Source organism: Ixodes scapularis, unplaced genomic scaffold (genome assembly GCF_016920785.2).
Source record: "Ixodes scapularis isolate PalLabHiFi unplaced genomic scaffold, ASM1692078v2 PGA_scaffold3__209_contigs__length_174095766, whole genome shotgun sequence".
Taxonomy (NCBI): domain Eukaryota; kingdom Metazoa; phylum Arthropoda; class Arachnida; order Ixodida; family Ixodidae; genus Ixodes; species Ixodes scapularis.
This window is the reverse complement of record NW_024609868.1, coordinates 136849048-136871497: the sequence shown is the minus strand read 5'-3', so window position 1 is coordinate 136871497 and position 22450 is coordinate 136849048. Positions and strand designations below refer to the sequence as shown.

Genomic DNA, 22450 nt, shown 5'->3' with positions numbered 1-22450 from the left:
CATGCTGGAAACTTTTTCCTTTTTCTTTTTTTTGCATGTGTGCAGAGTTTGCCTTTTTAGCTTATCTCTCCTTTTGAAGAGCTTCTCTTCGTGGGCAACCGTTTTGGGACCAAACCTTTTTTTCTGTGCTTGCATGCAGTGTATTTTTTAGCTTTCTGCCCCTTCTGAATCTTTTCTCTCCACTCAATTATGTTTGCAACTTGAGGTTTTGCAATTTTCTTTCTTTCCTACTTTTTTGGGGAGGAAGCAACAGGCTAGAAGACAATTTTTTGTGCTTTTTTTGGAAACCTTCTCGGGGGGGGGGGGGGGGGGGAGGAAGTTTGATATAGCCAATATGTTGTTCGTTATAAAAATTACTTTTCATGTGCATTTTTATTTAAATTTTCTGCAAGTTCGATATCAACAATAATTCAGTTTGTGAGTTCCCTTTAAACGGGTTTCACTGTACTACAAAAAAATTTACAGGAGTTCAGACTGGCATGAATAAATTGAAAACAAATGTTTTCATTTAGTCATGCTATAGTGTGACCCTCGGTTTGGGTGCTGGATATTGGAAAAATGCAACCACACGCATTAGAGTTGCTAATTGAAGGTTGTGGAAAGAATAATGGGAGGAGATTCTTGAACTCTGATCATAACATGAACCTGCTAGTTGCTTTAGCAAGTGGAGGTGCAGTACATACTCTCTGGGCTAAGTTCTCGTGCAGTCCTTGAGATCTGGGAGGGCAGGACGGGTGGGGCACGATTTCTATAATAGTACCGGGGGGCCAGATGAAACTGCCTCGCGGGCCTGTGGGCCACCAGTTGCCGACTGCTGCTCTAAATCGAACTGGCTGGACCACCACTGGACCTAGATAAGGGAAGGCTTTTATTTTCATTATAGTAACTTTTTATTCATTGTTGGCAATTTAATAATTGTACTGTTTAGGTTTGCGAGCTCTGTTTCAGTTGCAAGTGATTGTTAGTATGGTGTGTAGAAGTTTTATGTCGGAACTTGGTTGACATAGAGAATCGCTTTTCCGTATGCAATTCTAATGCAAACAGACTTGACAGAAACATGGGCCTGAGAAGGGTTCTGACCTGTGAAAGGGGACTCAGAGTGGTAGAGTCATACCAGCAATGAACACAATTTTTTTGTTCCATGAAAAATATTGACTTTTTTATAGGAAGCAGTTCACCTAGACACGGCACATGCCTCTGGAAGCCCCCCACTTTTCCAAAACCACACACTGTATTACATCAATCCAGTATTTGCACGATCTGAACGCGTTCCCGACGCTACTATGGAGCTGAAACGATGGAGGCTGAACACCGATACCTCGTACAGCACATTTTATGAATGCACTTACACAAATTAACAGAATGTTAAGGACTATAGTCTTACGATGAAGAATAGCAGGTGAAGTCTCTCCCTCTCTCTCCAGATTAGTGGAGTCAGTGCTGGAGAGGGGTGAGGAGGAAACCCCCCATCCTGGTGAGGAGCAATGGTTTCACTTTTCCACCTTTCCTGCCATTTATAGCCTGCAACAGACAATAGTCATTGTTGCAGTCTGAAAGGGCTTGTTTGTTGCTGTCCAGAGATCGCAGAGAGTAGTCCTTGCTTCCACTAAGCATTTGAGACGAAAACCCTTTCAAAGCAGTCGCTGTCTTCTCCAATCATGCATGCACATTTGAAAGACCTCCAGGCATGCGACCAAAGTCACTCACTCGGCCTCGTTTTCTATTTTTTGGGGGGGTCTGATATGACAAGCGCAAAAATTTAACACTATTAGACAAAACCCCCCGAGACGAGAGAAAAACGAAGTACGACACAAACACAAAGTAATCCGAGACTGTCCTCGTCTCAAGGTTTTGTGTAATAATGTTAAACTAACCAGCTCATTCACAAAAATCTGGCTGTTTCAGTCGTAAAGATATGATACTTCTGTGTGTCTGTTATTTCGCAAGGCAGCCTGGACCGCCAATCTGTGTACTCTTATGATTAACTGCTACCTACGGGAAGTACTTGGCTAATGCTGAGGCTGAAAATATGTTTATACTGTACGGTGCATGCACACCGTTTTTGAGGTCTCAACACATCTTCAACCTCATCATGCACCGAGCAATCCCTCCACAGATTGCAGTGAATGGGGCCCCTGAATGCTTTGCGGGAAAGCAGATGAACGATAGCTTTTATTGAATGTGGCAACCTTCTTAACAGGAGTACCTAAACCCTCTGTAGTCGGAGGGCTTCGGGGCAGGGAACTCTTGTCGCACTCTTGCCACAACACAGCTTGCCAGGGGGACCCTGTTCTCTCTTCCTAGTTTCCCGTATATCCACCATACAAACTGGCAGTAGGCAGTATATCTGTACTTGCTGCAAAGATAAAATAACAGAGCGTCAGTTGAACAAGCAGAAGCGAGATGTCACAAGCTGTAATTTCGTTAGGATGTACACACCATGCCTGAGACGAAGTGGACAGCGTGGATCCAAAGGCAGCCGGCCAAGAACCATCTCGGGAGGTGCAGCGGCAAGATAATGGGGCAGGGACCGTTTTCGACACGGGGACGTGACAGTTGGGGCAAAGCAGGTAGAAAGAAGCTGAAAAGGATGGAAAAGAGGAGGAGCAGGAGGGAAGGACTGAACAGAGATTGCGCTACCACTGAGCCCGGAATGAAGAAGTCAACATCAACCGTGAAGCTGTCAAAGGGAGTTTTGAGAGCGGTCATAGTGGTAGGGGATGGAAAGGTTGGGCGATTTGCAAAGATACTCGTTCAGAAGGTGGGTATTCCGGACAGCGTTGAATTCCTATGAAGGACGGAAGCGGCGGTGGAGCAAGCGCATGAGGCTATCACAGAGTATAAGGGCCAGGCCCGAGGTGCTCTGTGAATCTATGTGGTACATTTGGGACTTAATGAGGTCCTGCAGGGAGTGGCGGAGAGCCTAAAGGCCGAACTGAAAGAGGTTTGGGCAGAAAACGGGCAAAACTGATCATCTCCTCAATGCCAGAGCTGTCTGGCTCCGGAAGAGACATAAAAACTGACATGGTTGCGGCAAACGCACGACTCCTGAGTTTGTGCAAAGAGATCGAGGCACGATTTCTGGACCTGGCAAAAGGACTAGGACCGAGGTACTTTGCTGAATAGAGTCTGCTGTAATCGGAGGATGGGCAAGTCAGTGGCAAGAGCAATAGCCGAGGTGGTAGCCCCTTTTAAGGACAACAGATGCACCTTTATATGCCACGCAAAGGCGGTGGTACAAGAAGGGGAAGGGCCCCCAGCAAAGAAGTGCTGTGGCAAGTGGTCGAGCAGCTGGTGACGGATCGAAACAACAGGTGCCCTCACCAAGGGAACCGACGCAGAAGGCAACTGGGGGTGAGACGCCGCGAGACGAACGGTCAACAAACGGCCGAAACGAAGCCCCGCGGAAAAGGAGACGACAGAGGAGAGCGAAACGAGGAGCATAGGTAGCCTTCCTGAACAAACAGGGGTAGTTGGGGCCAGTGCAAATGGGACGAGATATTCCAGACGATGGCGAAAGAAGGGGTAGAGCTGTATGGTATAGTGGAGATCCACCCCCGAGAAGCGGAAATGCCAGCGGGACACTCAAGGCTGTGCCGGGAAGCGTGCGACAGGAAGGCAAGTGAGAGGAAGGGAGGAGGAGTTTGAGTATTCTTTATGCCGAATCGTGGATGGGTCAGGGCAAGACTGGGGTGCCGGGAGCATGTCTGGGTGACGGGGATGCTAACGGGGCAGAAGACTGCGGTGGCAGTGGTCTACATCTGGACAGGAAGAATGGCCATGGAGAGGAATAGGGAGCTTTGGCAGTGCCTCTGAGAAGACATAAAAGGCCTCCATGAGGAGTATCATATCCTCCTGATGGGGCACTTCTATTATCGGTCAAGATCTGTTATAAGCGGTGGAGCAGTTCAGCCTGGCCCTCGGTAACTTGCAACCAAAGTATGAGGGGTTTGTCAAGTGGTCGTCAGGGGCCGGAACCCCTGCACAGATTTCAAGGCTATGACACCGGATCTGTGTTATCGCCTGACCAGGATGGTCATCAATGAAGAGGGAGAACACAGTGCTAGTAGTGGCCATAACAAAATTTTTATGGAATTCAACGGGAGAATAGAAAACGAGAGGGGAGGCAACGAAGGCAAGTGGTCTCTAACACAACGGGACATAGACCACATTGCGGAGCGACTGCAGGCAACGCCGGAGGCAGGGTACAAACATCTATTGGGACGTGTGGAACAGGAGGTCAGGAAGCAAAGGTGCAGGGTGGGCAAATGTCAGAAGTGCAACGTGAGGCGATGGTGGGACTGGGATGTCGGAGTAGCAATGAGTGCTAGAAAGGAAGCATGCCGCAAATATTGAATGGCGGTGAGAGCGGACACAATAGAGCTTATGGGGAACGTACAGAGACAAGAAGGTAGCGGCAAGCTTGATCCAGGAGGAGCTTCGCAATGTGGATTAAAGATTAACTGGGGGATTTGAGAAGAATGATCGGGATGCACCAAGGAAATTCTAGAGACATGCAGAGGTCTCACAGGCACGCGATGCCCGAACAGCTGCTGCGTCTCTCGGAATCGGAAGTTCTATCGGAGATGGGTGGGCCTGCAGTTTGTGGTGGCGCAAGTCGCTGCCATGTTTGGAAGAGAACACGTCAATGGCAAGGTGGAGCGTGAGACAGGGACAGAGTGGATCGACTCAAGCAAGTGGTTGGGACCGATCAGAGGCGAAATTTAGGAACATCGTAGGCCAGACCCAAGCGGGCACAGCGACAGGACTTGATGTGTTTCCAGCGTCTCTCCTCAAGAACCGAGGCCCAAAGCGGTGTCTTGTCTTTTTGGAATGCCTCAGTGATATGCTGGAGACTGGACAGATCCCTCAGGACTGATGCCACGGTTAAATGACCTTCGTATATAAGGATGCTGTTGAGAGGAGTTAGACGCTGTATGGGCCGATCAGGATAACTCCAGTGCTGTACAGAGCCTTCGCTCAAATGCTGTGGTGGATATAGGCATGGGCAGAAAGAGGGGGTGTATTGGGTGAACTACAGAGTGGGTTCCGCAGAGGACGACGCCTGGAGGACAACCTGTTCGTTCTCACGCAGTGCGTGGAGATGGCACACACGGAGGGGCGAGAGTTACGGGCGACCTTCCTCGATGTTGAGAATCTAACAGGCTGCACTGCAGCAATTGCTATGTAACAAGGGGTATACCCAGGAGAGTGGTAGATCACTTGCAAGAAATCTACACCAATACAGAGGTGGTGGTGGAGCGGCAGGGATGCAGTCGGGGATGGTGGCCATGGAACGGGGCCTAGGCAGGGCTGTCCACTGTACCCGCTGATTTTCATGCTATCCCTAAGTGAACTGGAGGCAGGTCTACAGAGATGTGGGCATGGTTGTGACACGCCGTTCATGATGGACGGACGGAAAGTGCCCCAGACGCTCCCAGGTTTGCCCTACGCTAACGACATAGTACTTATGGCAAGCTTGAGGAAAGGTCTGCAGCAGGGGCAGATTTATGGGTCAAGCCTGGGGGAGGGCAGTAGGAGTTCGGCTGGCGGGGTGGTGTCTGCTGAGATACGACGTTACGGTCGAAACATTGCCCAGATCTTTGCTGACCCAATATTTGCTGTCACCAAACTTTTGGCTGGTGTATATCAATGATTGTAACTGAAAAAAGTTGACCTTGGGGAGCTTTAAAAAGGGCAGTCGCCTGTCCCTGTCTCCCTCCCCCCCCCCCCACCCACCCACCCTCAAATCTGCCCCTGGCCTGCAGGAGCTTCTAGATGTGTGCACGCGACATGGGGACTGACTGGGGCTGGCGATTCAGCACCCAGAAATGTTCTGTGTGCACTGGAGGAGTCTGGAAGGCGGCCGGAGAGTGTGCCGGTAACGCTGTAAGGGAGGTGCATTCCGTTTGCATCCGTACACCGCGGGACCAGACTATGTAGTGGAGTATGAACATGGGGTGCGTAAGAAGGCGCTGAGAGGTTGATGCGTGCTCAAGGCCAAGACACTCTGGTCACTTAATAGAATGGAGGTGACGCGCATCCTCTGGAAGGCGGCGACGGTGCCAGGCTCGACGTTCGCTAACGCAGTGCCGTCCCTGTCAGCCGGCACACGGGAGTTCTTGGAGAGGTGGCAGCGCTAGGTGCGAAGGCTGGCCTTTGGAGCTCATGGGACGGCACTGAACAAGGCGGAGGCAAAGCCTCGGAGAGGAGCGGTGAGTGCGTCAGATGCAGAGGTGTCTGCTCTACACTGGAGCGACAACTCAACAAATGAGGAGAGCCCGTGCGCTGTCAACCAAGTATGGGCGTCCACTGCCGTCTGTCAACAGGCTTGAAGAGACAAGCGTAGGATCGAGGGAGCTGCGTGAATAGGTCAGTGTTGCGGAGACCCGGATGTGGAAAAGGAGGGCAGCTGACAAGCCCACACTAAAGGCTTACATCAGCCACAAGATCTGCAGGGAGCATTTCTTCGACAACACACTGGGAAACTGCCTGCTATTTGAGACTCACTCCGGAACATTAAATATGAAGCAGTGGCGGGTGAAATGTGGAAAGACAAAGTGAACATGATGCGTCCCATTAGTGGAGAAGAGGAGGAGACAGTGGAGCACCTGGTGCTTTTGTGCAAGATGCTGTGGCTGTAGCAACCAAGTTGAGTGACCCTCAAACAGGCTCTGGGCTTCGTTGGGTAACCGCCAGAGGGAGACATAAGAGCCAGTCATAGAGTTGGTAGGGGTGCGGCTGGAGCCGCATAATGGGGAACGGAGCGAACATAATTGAGAAAACAAAGCGTCGGCTGGAGAGTTGGAGAAAAAAATCTCGCGAGGGAGCAGGAGTCGGGTACTGCTAAGGCTAGGACGCATACGGCTACGCACATGGCTAGGACACATACGGAGGCAATCCGAAATCCAAATGGATTCCTTGTTTTGCTTTGAAAAGCAACTAATTTATAAATTAAAATAAATGGTTTCAAAGCACATACGCATTAATGTGTTGTCGGTTCCTCAAGCTGAGAGGGCGGGAGACCCTCAGCTTGGCATACTCCAAGTCAAGTATGTCCCTATTCAGGCAGTAGAGTTGGAAAAGGTGGTGCTTCGTGATGCAGGGCAGGCTCCCAGCCTTTTCTTTGACTTTCGCCTGCTCTTTGCAGCAGACACTCTCTGTGGTGGTGGGCATACTTGCACAGTGTGAATTGCAGCAGCACCTGTTTGAAGAAATCAGACACACATTACATTTGTGCACATCTCTATACACTATAGTCGGTGACAGGTCAAGAATGAAGTGGAAGCTCCTCCCACCCCTTCCACTTCAGCGGAGCTACTGGTGGAGAGGAAGTTGTCTCTTCTCCCGCGTTTGCTCTACTACAGTGGAAAGAGGGGGGAGCAGCTTCCACTTTGTTCTTGACCTCGGCAAACCTTACTCATGAGGGCCCTCACTCACCCTCATCTTCACAGGTGAGGTGAGGTGAGGGGAGTGAGTTTGTGAACCAGGAAAATTCATGAGTGTGAGGGTGAGTGAGGGCGGTGAGGGGTATGAGGGCCATGAGTGCGTTAGAAGCGTGAGGGCTGTGAGTGGCGTGAGGGCCATGAGTGCGTGAGGGGTGCGAGGGCGGTGAGTGCGTGAGGGGTGTGAGGGCCATGAGTGCATGACGGCAGTGAGTGGCATGAGAGGCGTGAGTGGCGTGAGGGCGGTGAGTGCATGGGGGGTGTAAGGGCCATGAGCGCGTCAGGGGCGTCAGGGCAGTGAGTGCGTGAGGCCCCCTTCAGTCGGAGCATCTTTCTCAGCAATTTCGGTGTTGATGGCGGGTTGTTCTCTAGCTTTCCCTAGATCGGCACGAATCGCCGAGATCGGGTCTGGCTCGAAATAAGCAAGCAACTCGGAGCGATTCGAAGACGTTTGAAGCGGCTGCAACCAATCAGGGACTCAAAATTTTCATGTGACACCTCGTGCCGGAGATGATGACACTGAAAGACTTGGTTCTGGTTTGAAATCAATCATTTTTGGAAATAAACTGTTTCAGAAAGGTGCATTAGTATTCTTGACGAGATTTAAATGCATAAAAACATGTTTATAACGTGAGATTGTGTCTAAATAGTGCAAGAAAAATAAAATTTTATGATGCTAATGGCAAATTTCAGCAATTGGTTGCTGCGTGTGATCGCGGGCGGCCCGTGTTGCTGGTGTTACGACGTCAAGTTTCTGGGCGAAATTGCCCCATCTGAAGCTGGCCTGGGTGGCGTGATTGCCATGAGGTGCGTGAGGGGCCTGAGGGGTGTGAGGGCCGCATGGGCGGTGAGTGCGTAAGGGACGTGAGGGCAGTGAGTGGCGTGAGGGCCATGGAGTGCGTGAGGGCTATGAGTGCGTGAGGGGCGTTAGGGCGGTGAGTGGCGTGAGGGCCATGAGGGCGGTGAGTGCGTGAGGGGCATGAGTCTGTGAGGGCCTAAAGGGTGAGTGAAGGGCTGAAGTGAGTGTGACCGTGAGGATGAGGGTGAGAAGGGGCTGAAGGTGAGTGTAGCTGTGAGGGTGAGTGAGGGGCTTAGGTGACTGTCACCAACTATAGGTTCAAATGCACGTAAAGGAATTAGCACATCTCTAGTACTGTGTGTGATTTGGTGGAGCATAGAAAAGGATTGTCTCTTCCTTGCTTTAGTAGTCTGATTGTATTGTTCAAATTACTCTTAGTTACTGAACTGACTCCCAGCTGGTATCCACATCCAGAATGCTCTCTTTACAAATACAACTAGCTGGTGCCTTGAGCAGACTTCTAATAGGTTTGGCAACACCCCACCAGTACCCAAGTAGCACGCAATGTTGTGCAAACATTCGCTGGATATTCTGAATGTTGAAGAAACATTAAAACTCCTTTCGGAACGTGCGAGGAACGTTCGTTTGCGAACATCGCCTCAAAGTGAGCTGCTCAACATTTTAGGAATGTTCGTTGGTGAACATTCGTAAGCACAATGTCTTCGGGACGTTACCTTTCTGACATTCGTATGCACGACAGACTTGGAACGTTCGCAGGTGAAGCCAACTTTACGGATATCTCAGGTTCGGTAGTTTTTGGAAAGTCAGCATAAGGGATCAGTTTCATCTTATATGAGCCTACCGAGGAATGTGATATAAGACGTGGAGGGAAAGCACTGGTTCTCAGAACTTGATCATGAACTAGGCACTCGCTGCGTATGTAGAGGGGCAGTATTGAATGAACCAGATTTTTAGTATCTGTGGTTTTGAAAAAAATGTTTCCCAGTTAAATGTGGGATGCCATATGTATCTGTTCGAAAGCTCAGAGTGAGTAATTTGTTATGTATACAGCGAATTTTGAATGGAAGAAGTTGACAAGTAGAAGTTAAATTTCAATAGTACGCACTCAAGCTGGTGCTCAGGCTGGTGTGCTGGGAAAGCAGCTAGCTCGTGCTTGCACCTTCTAAAAATTCCCTTAGATTAAAAAAATATCACCCTGTGTAAGAGGTTTATCACATGCAAAGAATGTTTCCTGAATGTAGCGATAAGTACCCTTGCCATGTTCCGAGGAGATTAAAAGGATGGCCTTGCATAAATTCTCAACATTTTAAAAATGTTGCAGAAGTCTTTCGATGTTCTTACAACCTTGTTAAGATATTTGAATGGTGACTGAATGTCCTGGTAATGTTCTGTCGTTCTCAGAACGTTCCAAGAATGTTCCTCTGTAAATTTGCAACGTTCCAGGAATGTTGTGAATGCTCTTTGGGATGTTCCTGGAACATCGCATCATTGCCATCACATGCCAATGATAAGCATTTCATTTTGACATTTCGTGTGGTGCCCCGAATGTGAATCTCAAACATCGCGCAAAGAAAATTGATTGGATACGTCCGCCGTACCTTTAGAACTCCGCGTTGCGAGTACACTTTTGCGGCCGACTGTACGTCCAACGCATACACCCTTTGTAGTACCCGATGCCGACAGCACGAGCTCACGGGTAAAATACAAAGAAATCGACCAAAACAAAATGTCGCCATAGCACAGTCAGCGCCACAAACGCCTGCTTGGGCACATTCTGCCACGCCCTCCTGAACAAAAAAGAAAAATAAACTTGTAGGACAAAATGGCCAGATGTCGCCCCCCTAAGCAAAGCGCACATAAAAGCACCCTAATTTGTCCTATGTCTTATTTTCCACGAGTTGCGAGGCCACCAGTTCGCCTGTATCTTATTTCTTACGACCGAAGTTAGCGCAACTCTGAAAACACGCGCATCCTTACCAGAGTGTGTTGTGCAGCCGCCGTCCGTCGTCGCGCGGTACTAGTACGCCTTCGGGGGCTGCAATATCGCTGTCGTCGGACGACGCCGATGGGTCGCAGGCATACGGCACCACTTTCGCGCTCTTCCTTGGCGGTTCTTCGTTCTCCTCGTCCGACGGCACGCCGCTGCCGCTGCCACTGCTATCAGACGTCGTCATAACCAAAGCACCAAGCCACAGGTATGTACACACCGAAATCGCCGCCGTCGCTACGACGCAGTTGCGGAAGTGGACTGGGGGTGGCTGGCAGCCAGGTGGCCAGGTAGTGCGCAGCTAACTTGGCTTGATTAGTTAGCAAACTTCCAACGCGACGGGCATCCGTCAAAGCGCAACCTTCTTCCACGCTGTGGCGCGTCGGCAGCTCGAAATGTTCACGTCAGTTCCGTTCCGGTATAGTGTCGTCACTTCCGTTGCGAGTAATCCCAGAGGGCCTCGCGCTCGTCGGAGGCTTCTGGCGCTTCTGGCTCAATCGGCGCTCGTCATTCCAAGAAATATAATAATCCGATCTCCATCTCTCTACATGAATAGCATTTCTAGGTATGGTGCGGTCCCGGGAAGCTTGTCCGGGGCTTATTTTGGCAACTTCAGATATCGGTTCAGCATCCCTTTAAGCTGACCTTATTGCCAACAGTATGGACTAAGTAGGTCAACTAAAACCCGTAAAACGAACACAATTTAAAGACAGGGAGGGCGAACTAAGAAGATGACGCGCCAGTAATTGGTTTCCTTAACTTGTCACCGGGGTACTCCCCACGTTGGGCGGCAGTTGCTTTGCCGCCCCCCGCTCCGACTGACCGCCCACCACTCGATTTTTTTGTTTTATGCCGCGGTATGACGATGCGATTTTGCCTGCGCACATGACTGCAGACCGTCCCCGTCGTACTCAGTCGGTCCGCGCACCGCCACGTTATCGTTTGCTATCGCATCGCTGACTGCCGCCACTGCCACAATGCTTCAAACAAAGAGCGCGGGCGCTCGGCGTGTTCCTTTCTTTTTTTCTTTCTCTATCTCAGCGGCGCGTCGGGGCAGTGCCCCCGGGGGGAGGGGGTGGGAGTGGCAATAAACAGTCGCAACGAGCCAAAAACGTTACCGGGAAAGGGGGGGGGGGGGAGCCCTTCCCGGTAATGTCCACTCCTCAGAAATTCCTGGGGAGAACCCTGCTTGTCACTAAGATTCGTAGACATCGACGACATCAAAAAGCAGATACTTAATTTCCCCAAGGTTTTGTCGTAAATCCACAGAAGTAGTGATTGTGCTGGTCCTCTGGATTTGGGAATCGGAAGATGTGAAAATCACCGGAGCTGCGCTAGATATAGTTGTCTCTTTTCTTTTTTTTTCCTCTCGCTATCTGTATTCCACATCGACCTCTTTCACCTGCCTACTCATCGAGAAAATTAAACAAAAAAGAGGAAACGCCGAGATTATCGCCACACTGGATGTCACGTCAATCTCATGTGCTCTGTCTTCCGAGGGCTGGTCTATATCGTGGAAAAGCACATTGTGTAAAAAGTGTTTCTCTCCAAAAGATGTCCGGCTGCCAGGCAAAAGTGTGCAACAACCTGGTGTATTAAAAGAAAAATGTTTCTTGAAATCGAGAGAACAGCTTGGGGAATCGTTGGCTAGTTCCTTTGGAAGAAAAATATTAAAACTGCTTCTTTGTAAAAAAAAAAAAAAAAAAACATTGTTGCTTATTTTTGTTTATTGAGAGTCGAGTTGGTAAGGGAATGGTGAATCCAAATTTCGGAAGGTTATATAAGCTGTTTGGCGGATTCTACCGCAGTCAATATGAGTTGCAGCGAGACCTAAAGCACTATTTTGAATTTAAAGTCAAGACAGGTGAAAATATTGCCGTAACTTACAAGTTTTGTATGCCAGGTCCGAGGACATTATCCGTCAACATGGAAGCTTCGTCGAACATTGGGACACAGCTGTAGGTAAGTTCATTGTCGCATTATATTTCAATATAGAAAGTCTACAAATTTGTTTAAAACCGATCTTTTTTTTTAATGTCCTGAACGGTGCAAGAACATCGCTTTCACTACAGGTGTATCGAGCTTGGTGGATCTTAGATGGGAAGATAACCGTCACAACCAGAAGACCAATTCAGTACAATTTGTAAATGTTTCAGTGGGTCTTAGAAGTTTCAATCGCAATGTTGACAACAATAGCTTATTAGATTTTAAACCAATCTAAATATTTAGCAGGAAAGAAACATGCTTTGAGTATTTCATCGATCACTTTTTTTTTAGTGGCTTGATTTTGAAATTTGACGGAGAAAAAGTGCCACAAGCCCTTTCCACGATTATGTGTAAAAGAATGATATACTCCTTTTTTGTAGCTCGTCACCATATTGGCAAGGCGCCCGGCTTTCTCAGGATTGCACGAGCTAGCCACCACGAAAATCTGCAGTTGCCATTCAGCAAAAGATTAACATGTACAATTCCGACAGCGTGCCGTTCAGCGAGGTCGGGTTGCCGAAATAGCGGCAACGTGACCGGAACGTCGACACTCTTCCAAATATCATGGCGGATGCTAAATGCCATTCATATAGGACGTCCAGCGCTCTTTCTGCATTCGGACTTGAAACCGGGGTACAAAAACGCGACGATTGATTGAAGGGTATTCTAAAGCACGTTACCTTTCAGCAAATTACTGAAATTGATTCAGCCTTTGACGATTCCTCCAATTAAAACGCCTATGTCCCCTGGCATCATTCATCTATGAGATTTTGGTTAATTACCCAACTTATCGTGCCAGCGATAACCCCAGTCCACTGAGCCCAAAAACACTCAATGAAGACGACATTTATGCAGCTCCTACCGCCTCCCTTTTTTAAATATATGTACATATTAGTCAATCAAAACAAGCCTACTTTCAGAATCACGGAGAAAAACTTAACAATTTTTGGACCTACCTGCAGAAAGGCTTGGTTAAAGTTAAAATAGTCCTCAAGGTGGTATTTCTTGACTTGAAGCAGCAAAGCAAGCTATACTATAGGCGCCTCCTGTGGTTGCAGACGTACACATAGTAAATTACGGAGCAGGGAAGGGGATAAGTACATCTGCTCCACTGTAGACTGCTGGACGTTCTTCTGTCGGTATGTTGTCATATTGTAGCCGCTAGACTTGAATTATTGGCTTTAAATTTGTGATGCTATATTTTGTGCAAACAAGTTGTGTTGAAGGGTATAACTCAAATGTATTAATTTTAGGAGTTTTCTCGGCGTCACTGCACACTGGTAGGACCAAAACTGCGGAAGAAAGTCCGCGGTCTTGGCGTGCATGCGCCTTGAATGACACCACACATATGGCGTTCTCGCCAGCGCACTTCACGGTGTTTTCACAGGTTGCGAGATCCTGAATAAGCTCAGTAGAACTGTGACACACAATACATCGAAGTTGTCAAAGGCCTTTAGGTATAAAACATACTTCTTTATTTGTGTCTAATTGACAATGATTTAAGCTCTCTCTTGCTTTTGCTCTTCACAGGACGTTTGGCCACCAAGAAACCAACGAAGAAGAGAAGCACCAGGAAATGGTGGACCTTTACCGAGTACTTTAAACGTATTTGGATTTGGAAACTCGCCCTAATGAGGTCGAGGTTAGCCTCCCAAGGTACGATCATTGTGCCGACCACACGCAGAACCTAGTGGCTACAGCCGATGCGGAACAGGCTCTGGAGGATACGCTGTAAAAGCGTGCGTATTTCTCAAGAGTGCTAACCGCTTGCAAAGCCCTTTGGAGCAAGCAACAACATTCCCCCATTGCATCGGAGGTCGTAAAGCGGCACCTGGGACGCGGTTTGCTTTTGCCGTGTCCAACAAGGTGGAACTTCTTGTACAAAGCTCTGCACCTTATCCGTGAGCAAGGAAGCAACATCACCCTGCTCTAAGACACCTTGAATAATTCACAGATCCTGGGAGACGACCTCATCTTCGTCCAAGGGTACACATCGGCATGTTCAATTTGAGCCTATAATTTTGACTGCAGTGCAATATATAATTGCAAACATTGTCATAAGACAGTTTGGCCTAGATTAAATTTTTTTCTACAGATTGTTCATCCCGGTGTGAAGTCACTCGATATCCTGCAGGCAGAGAGATACATGTACATGGACACCCTTCTATCGACGTTGTGGTCGCTTCAGCGCTCTCTTTTCAGCCCGTGGGAATTAAAGTATTGCAGGCCACTCCTTGATGCACTTAAAGGCGGAGTTTCAAAAAGGTATCTTAATCACAGTCATAGTGTTAAATGAAGAACGGTGGTATTTTGGTGCTACTACACTCTCAAAAATACATGCACTTCTATTTCTTTCGTACAGTATGTAAAAAGAAAACCACTGTGATCTCCGAAACGTGTTCAGAAAATGACGAAGACCAAATAACGGCTCGAGTAAAGCACCCGAAGTGCGCAAGAACGCTGAATGCGTCCTGACTGTCGCCGCGCCCTGGACATTTTTAAAATAATATGTCGGTTTCGGGATTGTAGTTACTGACAGTTTAAAAAACACGGGGTATAACTTATTATGTTCAGGCTTTCTGCTTCTAAATTCGTTCTTCTACATTCTTATCCGAAAATGTCGCAATCCCATGGGCTGCTGGGTGCGAATAAGAGGTTCGGGGCTTGCTTTGACCTGCGTCTACTAACGTACTCAGAAAAGCCTGTGCAGACTTGATTAAAAAATGACGATATTGTAGGTGGTCTTAAGCTAAAAGCGTAAATAATCTTTCTGAACAAGCCGATATGCTCCACGAGCATTGACAGCCGCCACACACGCCTGTTTCAAGTTGTCATTGCTCGGGGACGAGAGACTGGAGCAGCAAAAGTGGCAGCTAGTCCGGCACCACTACGAAGCACTCTTGCCCAGAAACGAGAGTTTAGAAGCTAGCGCGACACTGCAAGTAACCGACGCGGATGACAACTTTTTCAAGATAAGGACGGAACACCCGCAGCCATCTAATGAACTCGAGCGTTGGATTAAAAGCGACACTGCTGAGCTTGCTGTCTTCGAGACATATCCGAAGATGAAAGAGACGTTTATAATGTAGATTACATTTCTGCCCTCAACTACGCCAGCAGAATGTATTTTCGGTATGACAAAAGGCCCTTTGTCTTTCAAACGTGGGAACCTTTCTGAAGCTCACTTCGAGTCACAGTTGCTCTTGCGGTGCTATAGAGAGTTCTGAGTGCATGCTGTAAATATATGTGCATACTCTAAACCAAATGTACATACATTTCTGTCAGCAGTAATCGCAAATTAATTTCAAAAGAGATGCATTACTTTTAAAAAGTAATTCTAATGCAATGTCATTACTTATGTCCTTCGATAATTTGTAATGTAATTCAATTAGATTTTTACGTCTTCCAGGGAAGTAATTAGTTACACAATTTAATTACTTTTCTACAATAATTTAGCCACTTTGTTGTAGGCTCAACTATATTTAAAAAGTAATTCTAATGCAATGTCATTACTTATGTCCATCGATAATTTGTAATATATTTTAATTAGATTTTTACGTCTTTCAGGGAAGTAATTAGTTATATAATTTAATTACTTTTCTACTATAATGTAGCCACTTTGTTGTAGGGTCAACTGGATTTGAGGGGAGGGTTTGAATCCCTATACGCCTCTCCCCCCGGCTTCGTCACTAATTTCCAACCCTCACATTAAGCGATTGGCTGGAAGTTACTTCCGCTACTATAATTATATTCCAACCTGCCAGGTTTGGGTTGTATGTCTGTAAATTTAAAGCTAGTATTCGTCTCAATGCATTGCTTGCTTGCAGCGACATGCAGCTTTCACATTTTTTTTTTCTTTTATCCTGGTGCCCAATTCCTTGTTCCCTTCGGAGTCAGTTTAAGAGTGTAGTCAATCACAAAGTGGTATAAGTCCAATCCCAAAAGAAGTAGCGCAGATGCCCCTGATCCTATTCTAGTTCGAGCAGGTGCTTCCCAGTGCAGAATGTTTAGAAAACATTTTGAGGTACCGTTTGCATTCTACTCGCGCTAAATTCACACCTTCTAAAAATAAGTATACGGTTACCCGCACTGCCCTTCAATTAAATGCTGCTGTTTCTTGGGGACACCTAATTCATTGTATCGCTTGTCGTAGTCGAGAGGGACTAGAGTTCGTCGTTGTAGATGTTGGCGCCTACCGGCGCCAGAGCGATGGAGGGGTCCTCCAGCATTCTGCCTTCGGCCTGTTCCTTAAGCAAGACCGTCTGGAGCTGCCAAAAAAGTTGCCACTGCCCAACACAAGGCTTCCTGCTCCATGTGTGTTTGTGGAAGACGAAGCATTCCATCTGAGGACGGATTTGGTGCGACCTACACCGGACGTGGCCTCGATGACGACAAGCTCAGCCTCAATTACCGCCTCAGCCGAACATGAATGCTTGAACGTCAATCGTAAAGCAACTGACTAATTTGCGCGCATTTCTTAAACTAAAACTGTAAAATTCGTCTAGAAAATATATTACAACGCAGTAAAAAAATACAGCATATTACCACAAATAGGAAAAGTTTGTTTTCACGAAATATTTGTAAAACTTTCACATTTTAAAATTTTCGAAATATTGAGCACGCGTAAAATCGTTTAGAGGAAACCTGCACACGTGCTAACTTCAAACTTCGTACAACTCCCATGGGATACCTGTGAGTCGCACATGCCTTTTGTGTCTGGGCGGTGTAATATGCAGGTTTAGGTCGACCTAACCGAAGGAGCACAAATTTTGACCAAGCATTGGCCAATGGCTGGCGATGGTCTTTTGGCGAATGGCCAAAGAATGGCCATTCATCGGCCAATACTTGTCCCATAGCTGATGGCTAGAGAAAGGCCAGTCATCAGCCAATGGCTGGCCAGTGTCTGGCCACTGGCAATAAGACCATTGCCAGCCATTGGCCAATGATTGGACAACTATGTGGTGCTTGGAGAGCCATTATGTGAATTGCCAAAGTCACAATCCCATGTCACTTTACGCCTTTTTAGCGGTATAAAACACAGAAATTTCAATGTGGAAGTTTTTTCTGCGTTACTGACCTATGAACCAGACGAAGTATGGAAATGTGATGATCGCTGTGTGTAAATCAGGAGCATCTACTTCCGTAGACGAAAATCCCCCGGACGCGCGAGTGGCGACACAAGTGCATTGCTGTACCACCAGTTGGTGGCTCACCCTGTTTCGACACCACATTAGAGCGCATGCGCCTTATGTGGTATCGAAGCGGTATTGTGGTATTATTCTGTGCTTCTTATGCATGCATGTTTTTTTTTTTGTTTTGTTTTTTTGCTACGTGTAGTTTTTCAAAATCTGGCGCACTCGAATTCCAAAAAAAAAAAAAACACGTCAAGTTGAAGCTCAATATACCTATTGCTAAATTACCCAAGCATCAAGGAGAATGCAGGGAGTGGTGTTCCACGCGCCACATGTGCTGGCCTCAGCTATGGAATTGTTTCTAAAGCAAATGCCTAAAACAAAGTGCATCTTGCACGCACGTTCTTCAACGCTTTATTTTGGTTATTTACTTCGAAATTTTTATAGGAGGAAGGCGTGCCCGTGTGGCGCATGAAACACCAATCCTTGAATTCTCCTTGATGCTTGGGTAGTTTAGCAATAGGTCTATTGACCGATCTCACGAGCCAGTTCGACTACGCTCCGCTGTCATAATGCATGGAGGGAGCTTTAGTCTTTCTGCACCTGTGACAACCTCGCTGGAGCTCTGTTTGAGTGCAGCACGTGACAGCATGAGCCCTCCCGTGCACTGACTTTTGCCTCCTGTGAACAAAAGTTACGGCGGTGTTGCGGACGCGCCGAGCGCTTGGTGAGATCGGACTATTTTTTTTAACTTGGTGCTCCCGTTTTGCGATATGCGTCGCAAAGTAGCAAGCGCTATCTCTGGCCACGGCAATACGTTGCAGACGCTCATCATGGCGGCCTCTTAAGCGGACCCTCACGCTAGATTCTAGGGAAAGCACAGCGTCGCAAAACACAAAAAACACACATGCATGAGAAACACAGCGCATGCATGCGCTCTTATTCGGTCTGGAGTCCAGGCGAGCCGCCAACATACAGCACAGCGATGAACTTCCGTTTCCGGTCGCACGTCCTGGCGATTTTTGTTTGCCATAGTGCATCGGGTGCGGTGACTGTAGGTATGTCAAGGAAACAACAAAAAACTTGGGCATGCCACAACATCCAAAGTAATGTCATAAAGTGGGGATCGAATCAAATTAAAATGGATAAATTCCAGGCATATTTGTTTGTTTTTTATTAAAAGCAGGAGAGATACTGGTAGAGTCTGATTACGTACATGTCCAGTGCGAAGTGAGTTTGAGAGGCGATGACATGCACAGGTGAGAAACTAAATTTAAAAAATAATCCTGCGATAAACAGCCAAAAATTGAAACAAACACAATGATCAAATCATATAAAACATAAATACTTGATGTAACAAAAAATATTTGTGTCCTTCTTTATAAAAATATAGAGAAGAACACAAATTATCTAGACAAAGCTCGACAAATATTTAGGTTAAAGATGCAAACCGTCAACTAGAATTGCGTAAACAAGCCATTCACAGCAACATTTACTACATCGCTTGATAAAGTCCGACGAAAGTGCAGCCGCGGAAAAAAAACATATTTGCCTGCACAAAATCTCATAAACCAAGCTTTAGCTTTTCAATGCTAAGTTTAGTCCCACGATATTGAAACTCTTAAAACTTGTCTGGAGATCAATGATGCACGATATTCGTCGCTGTCGAGTGGATGGGATTACACCCCACGGCAGCGCGCACACACTACGAGATAGAGAGGACCACACCTGCACAGGCAAACTAGGCAACAGCTCAACAGGAAAACGATGCCCACTCACCAACGAGTTAGAAGACAAGCGGAGCCACAGTCATTCAGATCCCTTACACTTCTTCCCTAAAACTGCAGCTTGTGTAGCAAAGTGCTTCAGGTCGCACTCTTCTAAAGTAAATTTCCATGCAATAAAATTTTGAGAACCGCGAAACAACCCTATTTACCCTAACAAAAGCTCCTATACAAGGGTCTTCTGAAACCTCAAGTTAGCCCTTTCAGAGCAAGGAGGCCAAAGGATAAAAAAAAAATCAAAGCTGAGAACTTAGGGTCTAGCAGTAAATACTGCTGAGTCACCTTGTGTACAGATAGAAAAAAAAACAACTACGAGTATGTGCAAGTCAAATAAGGTTTCAAGTTTCTGGACCTTAATAGAAGACTACTCTGGAACTGATACGCTATCTTTTTGCCCTGTAGAGGTTCTAAGGCAATTTAGAAGGCTGAAGAAAGTCCCGGAAAGTGGGCCGACCACACTGACGTTAAATAAACGTGGCCTTGGCAGCACTCAAAACTGACCGAAACATTTTACACTAAAACTCTACCAGGTAAAAATGTGCACAACCAAATAGGACTGATATTTAAGAAATGCACCACAAACAAAGATGAGAAGCATAAAGATTTTGGAGGTCTTGTATTTTTGATGGGTGAGCAGCGAAGATGCAGTGAGTAGCGATAGTGGTTACAAACCAACATTAGTGTAGCGGCAGGCTAAGAGGTAACATAAATTCCCCTCACACTTCTCCACTTTAGTAGAGCGAATCGTGCCGAGGTAGTGACCTGAACTTCGGCATTCCACTGCTAAAGTGGAAAGCGTTTCCTGAACTCTTATTATGCCCCTGACTGCAGTTCGGCGTATTTACCGAACTTCCAGCAGGACATAAATTCCGTCCCCGTCTCCTGTGATGTTTTTAACCAGCTGATTTGAAGGGCAACTCCCGTGGATGGTGCAGTGTGCGTCTATATAAGCAGCGCGGATGGCGGACACATTGTGTAAAATGTAGTCTCGCTGGTCTACAGGCGAACAAACTTCGGAGAGTGTAGTGTGGTTGGGCTCTTATACGCTACTATCTGCGGGATTTAGCCAGCTGAGAGCGTCTAGTAATATTCAGGTTATACATTTACCTTACGCTGCCTTTTCAAAGGGACGGTTATATTTCTGAACTTCTCAAGATTTTTCGCAAGAAATGTATTTATTATAAAATATAACACATTATTTGTGAAATGAAACCCACATTCTTGAACTTCTCTCAATGTCTTGAAAGGTTGATAAGTATGGTAATGTATATGAACTGAAAATTACATAAATAAACTTGCGTTGTGCTTTTTTCGCACCTAGTGGAGATTTGAAGGATAACATTTTTGACAGAAAGTTTCTGAATTTTGTGAAATTGAACTTAAAAAGGGGGTGCTCCAACCCAAAAAATCCAAAAGGTTCAGCCCGACCTTTCAAACCCTGCTTTTTATTCTTCAGTAGAGGTGAATAAATTAAGCAGCGCGGAAGCAGCTTTCACATTCTTAGTTTGTTAGAACTAGATATTTATTTACTTTTGATATATATGGGGTCTTATCCATTGCCGCCGTCAGGTGGCGCGCAATTTCTATTAAAGTGGAGAGGCGTAGGAGAGTTTTCGTTAACTCCTTACCTGCCACTATACTATCGTTATTTTGAAACCACTATGGCTAATGTATGTATCTTCGCTGCTCACTCATCAAAATATCAGACCTCCGCCATAGTAAACGTAAAGAGGGGACACATACGCCGATCCGCGGCCTAGATCGTGCGTCTAATGCCGTGCTCTCAGCGGCGCCTCTAAATAAAATATCTTAAACTTATGCAGGTTTTGCGAATCAATACGTCAACTAAATATTCTAACGCTTTAAAATATTTTAGGTTTTTTAATGTGTTTAAATACCTTATTTATTGTGTCACATAGATTACGTGATGTATGGCGTCGGCCCGCCGACCGGCATTGAACATCCACGGGTCTGGCCGGTCCCGCGTGGACGCACGCAACCGCTTTCTGCGCTACGACCGCTGCGTGAGCAGAGGAATGGTCAACGCCGGCACGCTGATCCGCTAGTTGTCAGTTCCTGAGACGAGCTTTTTTCCAATTAGCGTCGCTCAGCTCAGGTGTCCTCCCTTGAACAGAAGGTAAGTTCACGGGTTCGTAGCGTTTAATGGAAACACCGAAACACGTTTTGCAGACAACTTTCTATGACACACGTTTCCTTGACACTGCATTGACGTTTCGTGGAAACGCGCCCAGTAGACACGCGCTCCTGTCACGTTTCGTCGGCGACTTATTTTCTTTTCAGTTTTACCTACTGCGTAAACAAAACGCGTAATTCAGTAATAAAAAAAGCTGCACACCCCCCCCCCCCCCCCTTACCTCCATTCTTGCAAGCTAGGCAAGGCGCAAATAGTTCGTTGCGAATACACCTGAGCAGTATTCGAGAAGATATCGAAAGGTTGTCAAGGTGTGGGGATGAAACTAACGTCGGAAGTTTTTCAATGAAACAAACTGTCCAACGTCGCATGTTGACGAAACGATCCCTGCATTCGACGAACTGATTTACACCGTTTTATTGTATACGCCACAGTTTATTATCGTATTATTCTGGCCGCCGTTTATTTTGGTCCCTTTCGCGGTGAACCAAGGGAACGCGTTGTTTAAGATCATATTGATGTCATTTATTCTTCTCTCGAGTGCCCAGGTAATGTCCTACACAGTCTTCTGCTGTGTTTTCTTGTGCGCCAACAATGGGAAAACATAAAAAAACACAAATATAACGTGTGTTTTTTTTGTTTTTTTTTATTTCACGTGACCTAAGCTGTGTAGCTCAAAGCAAACACTCGGGAAGCTAGAAAAAGAATATTCTTGAGGATAGTGCCTCTTCGAAGCGTACTCGGGAGCTTTAATTAATGCTATAAATTACGCATTACCGGCTACTAGAAGAACCGCCAGTTTTTCCTAGTGAGAAAGTGCAGCTTCTGTCAAACAGGACGAACAGAAGTAAGCGTTAATACCGTGTCGTCTACAAGTGAAATTCGCCCTCAATGGTTCGCAAAGCGAATCTCATGAAGTGTTGACAACATATCCACTGAATAGTTTTCTCAATGCCAATTTAGTTTGTGTAGTCACATTCAAGCGAAGACAAAACTGCATATATTTCTTTTATGCTCCGAATAATACTATATTTAAGGTCACCTCGCCAAGGGCTGCAAATTGGCTATATTTTAGTGGGCTTTGAACACGTGACCACTGTGTGTTCAGCAATGTTGCCCCGCTCAGCAATGAGTAGGATATTCA

The 22450-nt window shown here is 46.6% G+C and overlaps 1 pseudogene; it reads left to right on the top strand.

Annotated features, from left to right (window-relative positions):
- The first annotated feature begins 2403 nt into the window (after window positions 1-2403).
- On the top strand, window positions 2404-3169 carry LOC120836891 (annotated as a pseudogene).
- The last annotated feature ends 19281 nt before the right edge of the window (window positions 3170-22450 follow it).